Source organism: Phocoena sinus, chromosome 11 (assembly GCF_008692025.1).
Source record: "Phocoena sinus isolate mPhoSin1 chromosome 11, mPhoSin1.pri, whole genome shotgun sequence".
Classification (NCBI taxonomy): domain Eukaryota; kingdom Metazoa; phylum Chordata; class Mammalia; order Artiodactyla; family Phocoenidae; genus Phocoena; species Phocoena sinus.
The window spans coordinates 93,195,841-93,210,830 of record NC_045773.1 but is presented as its reverse complement, the minus strand read 5'-3'; the positions used below and the strand labels follow the sequence as shown (position 1 = coordinate 93,210,830).

The 14,990-nt window shown below is 43.2% G+C and overlaps 1 long non-coding RNA gene across 1 annotated transcript in view; it reads right to left on the bottom strand.

The window, feature by feature from the left end:
* The window catches only part of LOC116762290, a 32,262-nt gene that overhangs the window by 15,059 nt on the left and 2,213 nt on the right, over nt 1-14,990 (bottom strand). The window contains exon 2 of the long non-coding RNA XR_004352235.1: nt 13,320-13,500. This is a non-coding gene — a long non-coding RNA (uncharacterized LOC116762290). The remainder of the gene's footprint in view (nt 1-13,319; nt 13,501-14,990) is intronic.

The following is a 14,990-nucleotide window of genomic DNA, read 5'->3' as shown; positions in this document are numbered from 1 at the left end:
TATTCATGCAGCCGATTCATCTTCCCGAAATGCTTCTCCACTTCCAATTGGCATTCCAGCCGTGTTGCATATATTTTTTAAAAGCCATCTTACAGGTCAATAATGTTAAACTCTTACCCATGACAATAATTTCCTCTTGTCCAATGTGTACAGACACAGGGAAGGTGCACACACAGAGCGTGCGTGTGAGCGTAGGCACGGAGCCCTTTGGTCTCTCTCTGCATCGTGCGGCCTCTCTTCCTGTTGTGTTTCAGCCTTTTACTGGCAGTCTCTTTCTCCCGCAAAGAGAGATTACAAATACAATCCTAGAATTGCAAATAGAACAGTGGATGCTTTTTGTTCAGCTTCCTGTCCAAGTTGTTACCACCTTTGTCATGATAATGAGCCATCAGAATTTCATAGCCTGAATATTCTCTCCACTCCTGTGCACTGAGGGCCTAAATTTGGATGAGTTTATGGTCTCCTTGCTTGCTGCCCCTGGATAAAGATGGCTGGAAAAGTTGACCGGCTTTAAGATAACCAAGGGTTCTAAGTGGAAGGAAGCAGTTCACTGACGCTTTTGAAGGGTTCACATCACGACCTGTATCAACTCATGGAAGGCTTATCTGGAAAACTGAAGAGTAAAATACGCACCTGCCAAGTTTTTCCGTTGGGTCTTGAAAAAAGGTGGATGGATCTTCCACCCTAGATGAATTTTCCCCAATCGTGACAGAGCAATTTTCATCATTCATTCAGGGGATGTGTGTTGAGTCCCTGAGTGTGTTGAGTGCCTGCTCTGGCATAGATGTGCTGGTGGGGACAGACGTGGCAGGCCAGAAGAACAAAGGCACACATGAATTCGTATTTATGCCTGCACACAGCGCAAAGAAACAAAAAACTGAGTTCACCTCTGCGTGTCACTGTTATGTGACTCTCAGATCAAACTTCACCAGTGAGAGCCCATTTATAACAGCCTGTATGCTAATTAGCAAGCCACAAATTCACCAGTGGAGACCCATTTCTGACCTTGGCCATGCTCTTTCAAAAACTGTCCAATATTGATCAAGATAAGATAACAGAAGTGCATTTGTAGTAGCTGGACTTCCCAATGAGAACTCTGACTGCTCACCCCTAACAAGTAAATTTCTGTTAGAGCACCTCCTACACTTAGGTTGTGAATTAAGCTAACACATACATGATATCCCATTATCTATGCTAAAGCACTTTATAGCAAATTACAGACATCGGAACAGTGATCTATACTTGATTCTGACATGTATGAATAATTTATTCCACCGTATTTCATCAAAATTGTGCACTGCTAATTAGATGGAGGGTTTTTGTGACAAAGCACAAACTGCTGGGGTGGGTGGTCTGTGAGGCTGTAGAACATAAAAGGGCTTTTTATCCCCCCAGCAGATGGGGTCCCCCAAGGATGAAAGAGGCTCGAGAGCAACTTAAATGGGCCTCAGGGCTGTTTGTGATTGAAGCTAAGTGCTAGCTGTGATTAAATTTATGTAAAGTACCTAGCACAGTGCCTGGCACTGAGTAGCTGCTGGATATCTGTAAGACGTTTTTTCCCTAGAGCTGGGTGTGCGTGGTTAGAAAATCACTGCACTGAGACACCTGGTACCATCTCCAAGTAGGTGTGACTTTTAATTCAGTGACTCACCCTCAGTTTGCACTGAGAAATCATTGATGAAGCCAAAAACAGAACTCAGAATCTGGGTTCAATTTCTAGTCAATACTTCCTCTTGCTGGGATGCCAGCCCTCCGCAAGCACCTTTGCCAAGAGAGAACAAGATTATCAGAGAAACCCAAGTGCTCTGGTAGTTTTTAAACAGCCAGTTCTTGCTTCCTCTCCAAATATACTTTGCTCTCATACTTGCAATTTCAAAGTAGCTAAACACAGAGGCCTCCCTCCCTCCCTCCCTTCCTTCCTTCCTTCTTTCTTTTTAATCCAGTCGCCTCCAGTATCAGGCTGGGGATTGGGCAAGGGAGGAAGGAAAGAAAAAATAATTTTCCCTCTGCCCTTCTGAGCTCTTAGCTGGGGCCTCTGTAATAAAAGACAGATTAACAAGAGAAAAACAAACAGAAGTTTATGAACTTGGGTACCTCATGTATACATGGGAGATACCAGGGGAAAATGAGTAACTCAAAGGGGTGGCTTAGAATTCAGGCTTAAATATCATCTTAATAGGGAAAGGGGAGGGCAGATGCAGGGCTCCTAGGGGAGAGTAAATGATGTTTAGGAGAGATGGATGGGCTCTTAGAAGAATAAGTGGGAGGGGATGACCATTTGTGACAAAGTTTGTCTGGGTGTGGTGTCAACTTCTACTCTTCCCTCCTGGGATAAGAGTCAATTTTTCCTGGCTGATCAAACTCCCAGGGAGGGGAGGGGAGGGGAGGGGAGGAGACTCAAGTGATGGAGTTCCTTTTGGAGGATCTGTCTTTAGGCAAATAAGGGGAGTTGAGAGAAAGCCTCTCCTAGAATCTGCTGTTTTTCAAGTGCCGACAGCTCGAAATAGTCACTGCCGAAGTGGCATATTTAGGGGTGGCGTGTCCTGAACTCCTGCAGTCATATTTTGGGGTGGCATATTCTGCTACCCTTCAAAAGAAAAGAAAAAAAATGTGCTGACTTCTTTATCTCATGTGTGTGTGTTGGGGGCACAAAAGTGGCAGGAGGTGGGGGTATAGAAGAAGGAGCACAGACTCATCTGGTGCTAAAATAATCAATTGTAATTTGAGAAAAGTCTGAAATATGGCTGGTACAGCATTGTTTTTGTTTGCTTAAGAAGACACCGAAGAGGAGGAAGAAGTTTTTCTGGAGCCTCTTAGGGTGCCTGATTGGGTGTGAACCTTAAATCAACAACGACAGATGAACCGGAGATATGTACACACACGTATTGAGTAAAAGGTTTATACGACACAGGAGCTTCATAAGGAGATGAAGACCTGAAGAAAGTGAGATCTGGGTGTTTCGATGCCAGGTTTGATGAAGAGCACAGACGTGGAAGAATACCTAGGACAACAGGTGTGAGGTCAGAGTAGTAAACTGGGGGACGCTTAGCCAGGCCTGTGCATCCCAATTCTTCTTGACATCCCTTTTTCTTTGGAGATAAGGATGTTCCTCTCATCCTGGTCTAGGGAGGGCACCTCTCACAGGAGGGCTTTATGACCTGTTGCAGGAAAGAAAATCAGAGGAAAGGCCAGTGTGACCTTCCTGCAACTGCCGTTTTCTCAACCGCCTTTAGTTTAAAGTATTTAACATGCCAGGTGTTGTATTTTGAGATAGCGTGTCCTGAACTCCATCCACACCCTTACTCAACCGATGAGTAAGAGACCTCAAGACTCTTGCTTTCTCTGACCACAGTCTCCTGAATTACCAAGGCGAGAACCATGGCGGGGATCGACTTTACATCTGCAAATACTGTTATTCCACAAGGTCAAGGCCAGCACTGCTTTCTAACAGCTGTTAGGCCCTCAGCTACATTTCCTCACGCTTTGCCTTGGCCCGTAGCCTAAAAAATGTTAGGAGTAGCATTGTCCTTTCTCCCCATCCCGTCCCCTCCTTCTCTCCACAGTTCCCCTCCCTGCAGAAAGGAAACTCCTCTGTTTTGCTCCGAAGTTTCTCAAAAGCTACAATGCAAATCACCCTAATCGTTTGCTAGATGAACAATGATCAGTCTAACCTCCCAATTAACATTGTTAAAATCTGCTAACAAAGGACATTTAACAATATCTTAATTAGGAAGGATTTCCAATTTGTGATATGGAGCATGTTAAACAAACAGGGCACAAGTCTCTTTTTGTTCCTGGGCTCGGCAGCCAGAGAGATTACATGATATGACACAACATGTTCTGCATTTGCCATTTATCATTCTATATCCTTTACACATATGCGCTATATAATTAGTGTCGTGGCTAATTTTACCTGTGTTATTGTTTGCACTGTAATTTGGAGAGAATAGAGTGGGTGATGCTGGGTGATGGAAATTGGGGCAGGTGTCTGGTTCTCCCTTGGAATAACTGCGGCTTCAAACACCTGCTGGAAAAGACCTCGGCTAACAAACACAGCAAACCTGGGGGGGCCTCCAGGCGCAGATAATGGTGTACAAGGTGAAGAACCTTTTTGAGTCGTTCCAAATAAATATGTGGATAGCTAACCATCTTAGTCTCCCCTCCTTTTCCAAGCTCTTACAGCTTACTTTAAAAGCTCCTATTATCTATCATTTAATTATTAAAAAGTGTCTACTCTGTTTTCATAAATTATCTATGTGTTAGAGATATTGGCGTATGAGGGAGAGAGTCATGGAGATAAGGGAGGTTCCAAAGCCAATTATCCCAGCTGGGAAGATTTTAGAATACAGTGGGACCCTTGAATTATTCTGTACTAGGTCTTTAAGGATGTGTGTGTGTGTGTGTGTGTGTGTGTGTGTATATGTATGTGTGTGTGTGTATGTGTGTGTGTGTGGTTAGAGTGGATGGGGGCTGGCGGTGGGGAGGAGGAAGGGTTAATAATTCCTCTAATAAGTCCTATTGTATTATCTCATCTATTTGCAAGGACATCCTTACTGTTGGATCCTTTTCCGGGTGTCTTAACTTCTTTATCTTGAAGACAGGAGAAATGCTTGGAAGATATTACCAACACCAAATGTTATCTGGAATTACCGTTTATATAAACTACATCATCTAAAGTAAATGAGAAAACATAAGAAAAAGGCTTAATAGCATGTCTGGCACATAGTTAATATTCAATAAATTGTAGCTGCAATAAACTATGCCATATTATGAAGCTGTATATACTATACGATGACATCTTGGTGCATTACAAGTCGATGGTGCTATATACAATACATACTGTATTTCATATAGTATGTAATCTAATCAAATGTCCAGAGGCTATTTCTAGACTCTGGTCTAAGTCCCTGAATGGTCTCTTCTATGAAGACATCAGGCAATAGACCAGAGGTGCAACTTCCTACTCCCAACTTGCCAGGAATGACCTCCAAGGATTATCCAATAAGATAGAAAGCAAAATAAAATGGAGGGAAAAAAACTTTACAGTTGAATAACTGTGGTCCGAGCCCATATTGAAAAGTTGCTGACCTTGAATTGGCATCTGTTCCTTCTCGCCCCTCCTTACATTCCCCCCTCCCAGAAAAAACCAAAACCAAACCAAACCAAAACAAAACAAAATCCCAAAAAGCCCCTAGTGCATGCCATGCTTACACCCTTACCTAGGGAAGGGAGGGCTGTACTGACAATGGTGCTGTAGAGCGGTTCCTGGTAGAGATAAGAAGCATGGTGAATGTGCCTTCTCTTACAAAGCTTCCTCATAAAAATTTTTGTTTAAAGAAAAATACTACTCCTAGCATCATCCTCTCCATCCCCATCTCTGCAACTTCTACACACACACACACACACACACACACACACACACACGTAAGAGAGAAAAAAAATCCCTTTCTCTATCCTTTAGGTTCTGTGATTAGGGGCCTGCAAATTAACTTGACAAAAGACAGATTAGCAAGGGAAAAGACAGATTTTGATTCACATACATACAAGAGAGTTCACAGAAAACATGTGATTCAAAGGAGGTCGTTAGAATTTGGGGCTTATGTGCCATTTTTATAGGGGAAGGAGAAGGGAAAAGGGCACTTATGAGAAAACAAATGACTTTTAGGAGAAATAAGCAGGCCCTTAGGAGAATAGATGGGAGATATTATAGTTTTATGACAATGCCTGTCTGGGTGTGGTGCTGACCAGAAGGTCTCTGAGAAGAGGAGATAAGAGTGGCTCCCAGGGAGGGAATATAACAATTCAGTTATCTGCAGAGGCTCTGTGTTTTGGCAGAGAAGGGATTTCAAATGCCTTTAGCTCAAAATAATTCTTATGCCAAAGTGGCATATTTGGGGTGACATGTACTCTTCAACGACACACACCAAAGTGGCCTAATATACTACTATTGGGACATATATAGGTAATGTTAACACTTAAGAGTTGGAAGACACCTTAGAAATCACCCCCCTGCCTTGTTTTATAAATTAAGAGAAGGGAGGCTCCCAGAGGGAAAGAAACTGCCTCAGATTTCCTTATGTTCAAGGGGAGACAAGGATGAAACCCTTGGAGCCCAAAGATCCCCAGGGTCTGCTGTCCCTGAAGGCAACAGCTAAACACAGTTCTCATTTCAAAGAGAGACTGGAAAAAAAAAGACACAGGAAGAAGGAGAGAGATCTCTTGTTCATCAAGCTTCGTTGGTTTCTGCTTATTTCTGAAAGGGTGGAAAAACTAAGATGAAAGCAGTTCTCCTGTAGAGGGTGAGGGAGAAGAGAGGTGAGAAGAAAAAAAGAGATAATGTAAATTGACATGCTCTCTCATGATTGCTTGCAAAAACAATCACAGCAGCATTATCGGGAGAAGTAATTTATAGACACCATTTCAAAGCGGGGGGGAGGGCTGGGGAATGGAGATCTTACAAAACCTAACAGCACAGAAATGCACGACGCAGTATTGCTTAGGAGAAAAAGAAATAAAACAGTAAACTTCTCCTGCACTTCCTATGTTGAAAAGGTTTGACTGTAAATCCTGATTTTGACATTCATCCCAGATCCATTTTAGAGGCAGCCCACAGACTCAACAGGGCGAGAGAAAACACTAAATCATAATTACCTCATAAAGGCCAAGCCCGTTTCTCTGAATGCTTGAGAACTGCTGTAGCTTCTCAAAATATCATAAATCTGTTGTGTTCTCTCCTGTTTTACTTAACAGCCAATTAATGTTACTGTTTAAAAGAATTAAAGCCATGGCTTGGAAGAGGGTGCGTGTTGGGGGAAAATAGAGGTCTTTAAACTTTGACTAGCACCCAGATACTGTTTGCAAATGGGCCCTCATTATGGAACAGCTCATTAAAAGACTCGGCCGCGGAAAAATCCCGCCACGATGCACATCCACTGATGTGATCTTGTTCTTATTAGCATACTGGAAAGGAAAACATTTTTCAACACAATCTTGAGTCAGTTTTAATATCCTACAGGGTGACATCGGACGTGATGGTAGGAGGCCTTGCTCCTCTCTTGCAAGTCCTCCTGCGAGAGAAGCTTTGGGCCACCCACACGGCCAGCGTAATTAGGAGGAGCGGTAGGATGGATCAGAACAAGGCAGGCACACAGCCCCAAAGGGTCCTGATGCCATCAGTAACTCTGGACCCCAACACAGTCTATGACTACGCCACACGTTTCCAGATAAAGACAATAAAATCCTTGTTTGTTCTCCGAGGTCTCACTAAGTCATTCCATCAGTTGTCACCCTAAATTCTCAGCAAATTACTGAGACAGCTGGCTGTGGGCACTCCTGGGCACTGCACGAAAACCAGCATGAACAGATGCTGAGTTGGGAACATTCAGATCCCAAACTTATCTCCCACTTAGTTCCTTATCGGGAAAATGAAGATGCCAGTAACTGCCTATGACCTGTGTGGCAAAAATATTCTAAAACGACTTAGACGATTACTTTTGTCAAAAGAGTCCTGAACCGAAGCAAAGGAAAAGCGAGATGACACGGACACCCAGGAGATGGCCAAGAAGCAGATGACCATTTGAAACTGGGATGCAAGGAGAGAGTGTAGCTGGATTTAAGCAGAGTTGGAAGAGCATGTGCTTAGGAGCCAGACTGCCTTGGCTTAGATCTCATCCCGGCCCCATATATATGGCAGGAGGCAAGTTACTTAACTTCCCTGAGCCTCAATTTTCCCATCTGTAAAATGGAGATAAAGTGGAGTCTCACGTGTGAGATAAGACGGAACAACTGAAGTGAAATATCACATATATCAAAATTTTTTCTTGACAGTATGCTCCAAACTGCACCTATATGGTTTCTCTTCCAAAGTCATCTCCCAAATCATCTCTCACTGGGTCTCACACAGCTAGATTTTCCTCCAGCAGTGGAACAGATAAAATCCTGGCCTCAGTTTATGAGCCATTTTGGAAGAAAAAAACTGTATTGCAAATTTAGGCACTGAAATCAGTCTTGGTGCTCCGAGATGCTAAACACCACTGGAGGCACCCTGGTAAGAGAGAGAGTTTGAGGAAACACACATCTTCTGTGTGCTCTGGTGCCTGGGTTCACGGAGTGAAAGTGGGAGCAAAATCACTTGTACCAGTTATATTAAATGCAATCTCTCTCTCTTCCCACCCCACCACCACCTTCTTCTCTGGGAAGTACACACAGTTTAATTTCTCTAGGTTGAATAAATCAAATGCATGCATCGTATAACTCCACTGTAATTACAGACACACCTCACATGATTGTTGTGAAAGAAAACAAAACAAAAAAGTGAGAGGGATAGTGCTTGTCAAGGGTACAGCATGAGACTTGGTATGTGTTCAGTCAATACTGAGTACTGCTTTCCTCCCTCATATTTGTAGAAGCCCCATTATGACTATTTTCAAAGAGAATCAGACAAGTCACATTGCATGGAAACCCTACCCTCATCAATATCTTTATCCTTGAATGACCTTGAAGTTGACTGCTATAGACTGAATATTTGTGTCACCCTAAAATTCACGTTGAAATCCTAACCCCCCAATCTGTTGGTATTAGGAGGTGGTATTTTTGGGAGATGGTTAGGTTATGAGGGTGGAGCCCACATGAATGGGATTAGTGCCCTTATAAAAGAGACCCCAGAGAGCAGCCTCACCTCCTGCATCATGTGAGGACACAGAGATAAGACAGCTGTCTATGAACTGGGAAGTGGGTTCTCATCAGACAGCAAATGTGCTGGCACGATGATCTTGGACTTCCCAATCTCCAGAACTGTGAGAAATAAATGTCTGTTGTTTATAAGCTCTTCAGTCTATGGTAGTTTGTCACAGCAGCCTGAATGGGTTGAGACAGTGACAAGAAGATAAAAAGGAGGGAGGAAAGGAAGGAAGAAGGGAGACAATGAAGAATATCTACGTCAGTGGAAAGAGTTTCAGTAATGATGATATGGAAGGCTGGTGTAGCTGGGGAGATGTTACAGCTTGATTCTATGTGTATTATCAGTTACTCTTTCTTCCAAAATTACATTTCTTACATATCTACCTCCCCAAGCAACCACCATTATCATTTGAATATATATTTCTTTCCATGCTGTATTCTGGGCATAGTTTTGTCACAGTTTCTCACCTTATATATATATAACTTTTATTAAGAATAAGGCCACTTCTACATTGCTGTGATCAGAGTTAGAACTTTAAATTTGGGACTTCAAACAAAATTTTACAAAGGAACTGCTGTTTTCCCTTTTCTCCTTTCTTTCCTTCTCCTTCCTTCCTTCCTTCCTTTCTTTCTTTCCTTCTTTTCTTTCTTTCTTTTTCTTTCTTTTTCTTTCTTTCACTTTTTAACCTCACTCTATTTCCTCCAGCTCATTATAGTTAATATTAGTAAATTACTTATTGATCATTTCTCTTGCTATGGCCTTATACTAGGCCTTTGCATGTGTAATTTTAAAAATCAAGGATTATTCAGAGGCTCTTCCCCTTTCCACCTGTACAAAAGGCTTCTGTGCTGTTTTCTAGTTCTTTGTTTGCAGAATCAGGTTGTAGGGCAGAACTGAAAGTAACCAAGATTGGCTGGAGTGATGCATGTCGGAAATGACAGTGTTTCTGGTGGAACAGAATTCAGTAAGGAGGTGAGAAGAGGAGTCAGGTGGAGTGCGGGGCCTGGGCTGAGCAGTAATGTGGACTTGAGATATTCGAGGAGTTTGGAAGAAGAGAGGAGAGATATGGAGTGGGAGTGGGTGACAGTTACTGGGACAGCATATGGGAGAGTAAGGTTCTAAGGACATTTGCAGCGTACTAGAGATGAAATCCCATTTGAAGGGAGTAAAGTTTCAATCAGCCTTTACATAAGTTTTAGTCACCACCATTCTTCCTTATTTTAGTAGCTTACTTTAAAAAAATTTCTTGTAACTATTATAATTGTTTCGTTCAAGCGGCATGATTTCCACGCCATCTTGTTGATCTTTTCTCTCTCTTCCATTTCACGTTAATGACCAGTGAAATAATTGCTCAGGTCAGTCCTTGAAATATCAGTTTTTAAAAATCCATAGAAAATTGCTGCAATTAACCAGACCCTCCAAATTGAGCAGTATACAAAATGACTCTCATGCCCTATCCATCGGCCAAAGTTGGAGAACATCTAGATGCTTTCCAAAGACTTCCCCAAGTAAATCGGTAAAAGCTGTCGTCTTCTTAGCCTGAGTAATAAGTGGGGCACAGCTGCTCTCAACAGCAGACTCATGACAGCAAATCAAAGTAGGCTGATTCAACAACTTACACTCAAAGGGGCCTGCACTGCCTCCTGGGTGTCTCATACTTCCAGAGGCGTGAAGACAGAGCCATGTCTACAGCCTCAAAGACTCATGTGAAATACAGAATCCTGGAAGGGACATGTGGGACCAGGGCCACAGGCAGAGAAATGGGGCTTGGCTGCAAATTAGATAGCCGGTCTGCAGAGACCTGAGTCACCACCAGACATTGCAAATTATTAATACCCACTCCCGCTAAATCCTTGGAATTTGCAAGAGAGTGCCTCACCATCTGAAGCTGAGTTTTCCAGCTTACAGCTTTGCCCAGACTGAGAAAGGCAGGAACAACGAGAGAATTAGTCAGGGTCTGTCCTTGGAAGACAGAGTCTCAGCTGCTCATTTCCTCCTTCCTGAACGTGAAAGGGGCACTTGACACCAAATCATCCAAGAATCTCAGGGCATCAGGCAAGCTAGTCAGTTGGAGGTTTATTGTTGAGTTGGCTTTTGGTTGCTTTCATAATTAACAACTTGCAAATACACCTTTCTGAAATCTTGGATTTCACTTTCTAATTATGCTGATGACTTGGGGTTAACTGGACAAAAAGCTTTCGTCAGTCACAAATAATCCTTTCATTCCATAGGATTCCAATACATCTTCTGGGTCCATTAAAATTGAAGTGAACAATCACCGTATTTCTGAATCTTTTTTTTTTTTTCCATTACAAATATCTACCATCACTGGGCCCTGGGGCTGCAAGGTTAGATATAGATACAATATAGCAACATGACATCTGGAGTCTGAAAACAAGGGAACTTGAAAGATGCACAATCGGACCGTCCATGGTGTCCTGTTCTCTGGAGGTGGGCACTGCCGAGGTACTAAGGGTTAGGCTAGCAATTCCTATAAGTGCCATCTCTGTCTCTTTTCATGTGAGCATATGTTTTATGACAACCCCCTCTGGGAAGATGTGCCTGCATCCGGTTCCCAGCTGTGTATATGTCCCATTCTACCAGCTTCAAATGCCTTCTCTGGTAAGAAAGGGAAAATGGTGACACAGGGAGGGATGTGTGATAGTCATTTGTGTCCAGAACTCGATCATGTTTCAGAAGTTTATGACAGCGTATTAAGAAATGAGGACATTAGATGCAACCTAAGTTTCCAAGAAAGTGTTTTGCCTTATTTCCAACGCTCATCTGTAAACTTCAGCCACGGCACCAGCAGGCAGCTGGGAATCTCTAATTGACAGCAGGAGGGGCAGGGTAGGGTACAAAGGGCACTCAGAGCTGGTTGCGGAGGCAGCGTGCAGAGTGGGTGGGCGCTCCAAGTAACCGTCTCAGTGTACGGATGGAAAGTGGTGCCTCGGCCTCCTGCTTCCCACCCCTACGCCTCCTGGATGAATTACCTTTAGCCTCCACCATATGGTGAGACTTGATATTTTCTGAAATAACAACAGAGACCATGAGTCATCCAGCTATCATTTCTTCCCTGGAATGATCACTAAACATGCACTACCTCTGATCCTTATAGCTCTGCATGGCCTGGAGAACCTCAAAGCTACTCTTCAGACTCTATACCACCTTGAAGCTCCCACGGTCTTTCTAAAGGTTCACTCTTACTCTGTCCTCCTTGTGGATGAGAAAGGAGTGCAGTTCAGTTAAGAGATACTTTATGCCCCAGGAAACGGTTAGCTTCTTTTGCCTTTTCTTCTGCAGAGTGAATAATTCTATTCTCTTTACATTTACTCATGAACTTCTTCGCCAACTTTCTTGTCATCTTTTTTGTCTCCTTCTGTGCTTAGAAAACTGGGCCATTGTTTTTCAAGGCTCTTTCTAAAACACAATGATCTCATTTTGTTGTATATTTCTGATTAGTACAACATGTCTAAGTAGACTTTAATTCAACTTTAGAGCTGAACTGAAAATTGTATTAACTGTGGTCATTTGACACATAATTGTATGAACTTAATCTACATTTTTGCCCCCATAGCTAATATTTTTCTTGCTATAAAATCATAGCTAGAAAAATGAAAAGATCTAATAAGCCGGTTCTCAAACCTCTGACCACTAAAACTATGAAACACATGAAGTTCTGTAAAATACCCAGACTTCGTTGTTTCAGTGTATATTCCTTCTTTCTCTGCAAGGTGTAATAGGAAAACAAAACAAAACAAAAACATTGGACTCGAGCCCTTAATCCAATACTTTTGTTTTCATGAACTCAGGTGAGTCATTTAACCCCTCTGTGTCCCCATTTCCTCATTTATAAAATAATAGTGTTGGATTATATCAAGTGGGTTTTTCACAGCTCTTTGTTTTGCCACGAAAACCTTTTTTAAAAGAAATCTTTAGGTAGAAGCACAGTGCATAGAACAGATAAAAGCAGAGCTCTCTGGATGAAGCAGGGATGGCGAGACCCCCAACCCCAAGACTCATCCGCTTAAACCCTCCACCTAACTCTCACCCATTCTCACCTCATTTTAACAATGTATGGTTTCATACACAAGCACAGCTTGGGTACCTGTGAGCCTTTCCATTCATAGCACATGTCTTGATAGGAATACATGCAAATGTGTGAGATTATGTGTGTTTCTGTTAGTGGATAGAAGAAATCCAAATTTCCCCCATGCACCTTCTGAGACTAGAAGTGAGATCAAAGGTCGCAAGCTCACTGGTCATGAGCCTGACACAGAATGGCAGCCCCGTGCCCACTAGCCCCAAGGATTCCTGGTACCCACCCTCCTGGGAGGGAGAGTAGATAGTCTCATTTGTGCTCTAGGAGATGCAGCTGCCCTTCTGCTGCTACTCCACTGGAAGAGCAGAGGCTTCCTCTGCCCTGGACACCAGAACACCTGCTGGTGGCCATCACATCCACTGCTCCACCAGGCAAGGTTGTCTCTTGCTGGCTTGTGGTTCCACACCATCTATCACTGTTCTGAGGAGCAGGTGGGGCTCTGCGGTTTCTCCAGTGACCACAGCGCCCCCAGGAGGCTGTGCTACTGCTTGGCCCTCTCTCCTGGGCAGCAGCATCCCCGATGCCGTGAGCACTTACCAGACCAACGCCTCGCGGCATGGCGGGAAGCATGCCTTCTTCAGTTTCGAAGCAGTGTCACTCAGGCCTCAAGATTTTATGAATTTCAAGAAACACCTCTTTCAGTTTCTATTTACACCCTTTCCGCATTGCCACCTCTTCACAGGACTCAAGCAGGCGGGTATCGGAGCAGGGGATGCATCTGTGGGACAGAGATCACACGATCCTCAGAACTGCCCTCCCCTAAAAGGATGAAGATGTTCTTACTGAGTCAAAGTCATTATGCCTGGCTTATTTCTCCCTTAATGCTCTCCCAGGAAGCTTCTCAGCCCCTGTGCAGATAACCTGCAGTTCTCCAGATGTGTCCCAGAGTGCTGGAGCCCCAGCTGACCCACCCTGGGCTCTTCCTGAGACCCTTTATGCACACGTATGTGGATGAATCAGTGTGTGGTTACAGAATAAATCAAGAGCAGCTTGTCGGCAAGATAACCGACAGCTAGGGGATTGGGATCTTCCCCACAAGTTTTCATTTCGGGAAGCACATGGAAACTCTGAGTGTGATAGGTAGAGATTAACTACTTAATTCTTTAGCTGGAATCAAACTGGGAGGCTTCAGAACAATCAGGCTATGCGTAAGAGGAAGGGGCTTCAGATCTGGGTAGGAAAAGTCTTACTTCTCTAGCAGTGACACTGCTTTGGTTTTTGGCAACTGGTGTCAGAAATAACACAAAGAAAGCCTGTGAGTAAGAACTCTGTTTAGATAAGTATTTCCCAAAGAGTGCCGTGCACAACCGCCTGTTTTATGAGATTCCCTGGAAGTAAACAAATGTATGAACAGGTCTGGAGACCTCCACATCCTCTCTTAGAGGGTGTATTTGGCACACTCCAGATTAGAGAAAATGTTGACTAGAGAAACTTTTAATATATTGACAATGGAAATCTTTTTTAAAAAAATCTAACACATTAATATCCTCAGAAGTAATGTTTTATGGAGTGCATTTTGAGAAAGTTTGCTTAGAACAGGGGTCAGAAAACTTTTTCTATAAAAAATCAAATAGTAAAACCTTTCAGCTTTGTGGCCATACGCTCTGTGGCAATGACTCTGCTGTAGCATGAACGCAGCCGTAGACAGCACATAAACCAGCCAGCGTGGCCGCGTTCCAAGAAAACTGGTTATGGACACTGAAATTTAAATTTCATGTCATTTTCATGTGTCACAAAATATTATTTTTCTTTTGGCTTTTTCCAACCACTTAAAAAAGGGGAAAAAAATTCTTAGCTTGAGAGGGCTGTACAAAAACAAGTGGTGAGCTGAATTTGACCTCCAGGTTGTAGTTTCCTGACCCAGGGCTTGGAAGCAGCATCAGCTAGGAAAGGAAGTGAACATCTGTGCAGATACCAGATCCAGAGTCCACGGAGCAGAAACCCTGTCTGTGTACCCCCCCGTTCAATCTCCAGTGCTCAGTTTGCCGCCTAGGACTTTGACGAACCGTACGGTACATGCTCGTAAATGTTTTTTGAATGAAGGGATAACCATCGATTCAATTTATCTGTTAGTAGTGTGGGCAGAAGTTAGTTTGTACTGGTCCTGATTGCTGGATGTCATCATAAGTGACAAATAGGAACCCATGACTCTGAGGCATTCGATGCCAGGAAGAATTTCTACTAGAGAATGGACTTGAAGACACGGGG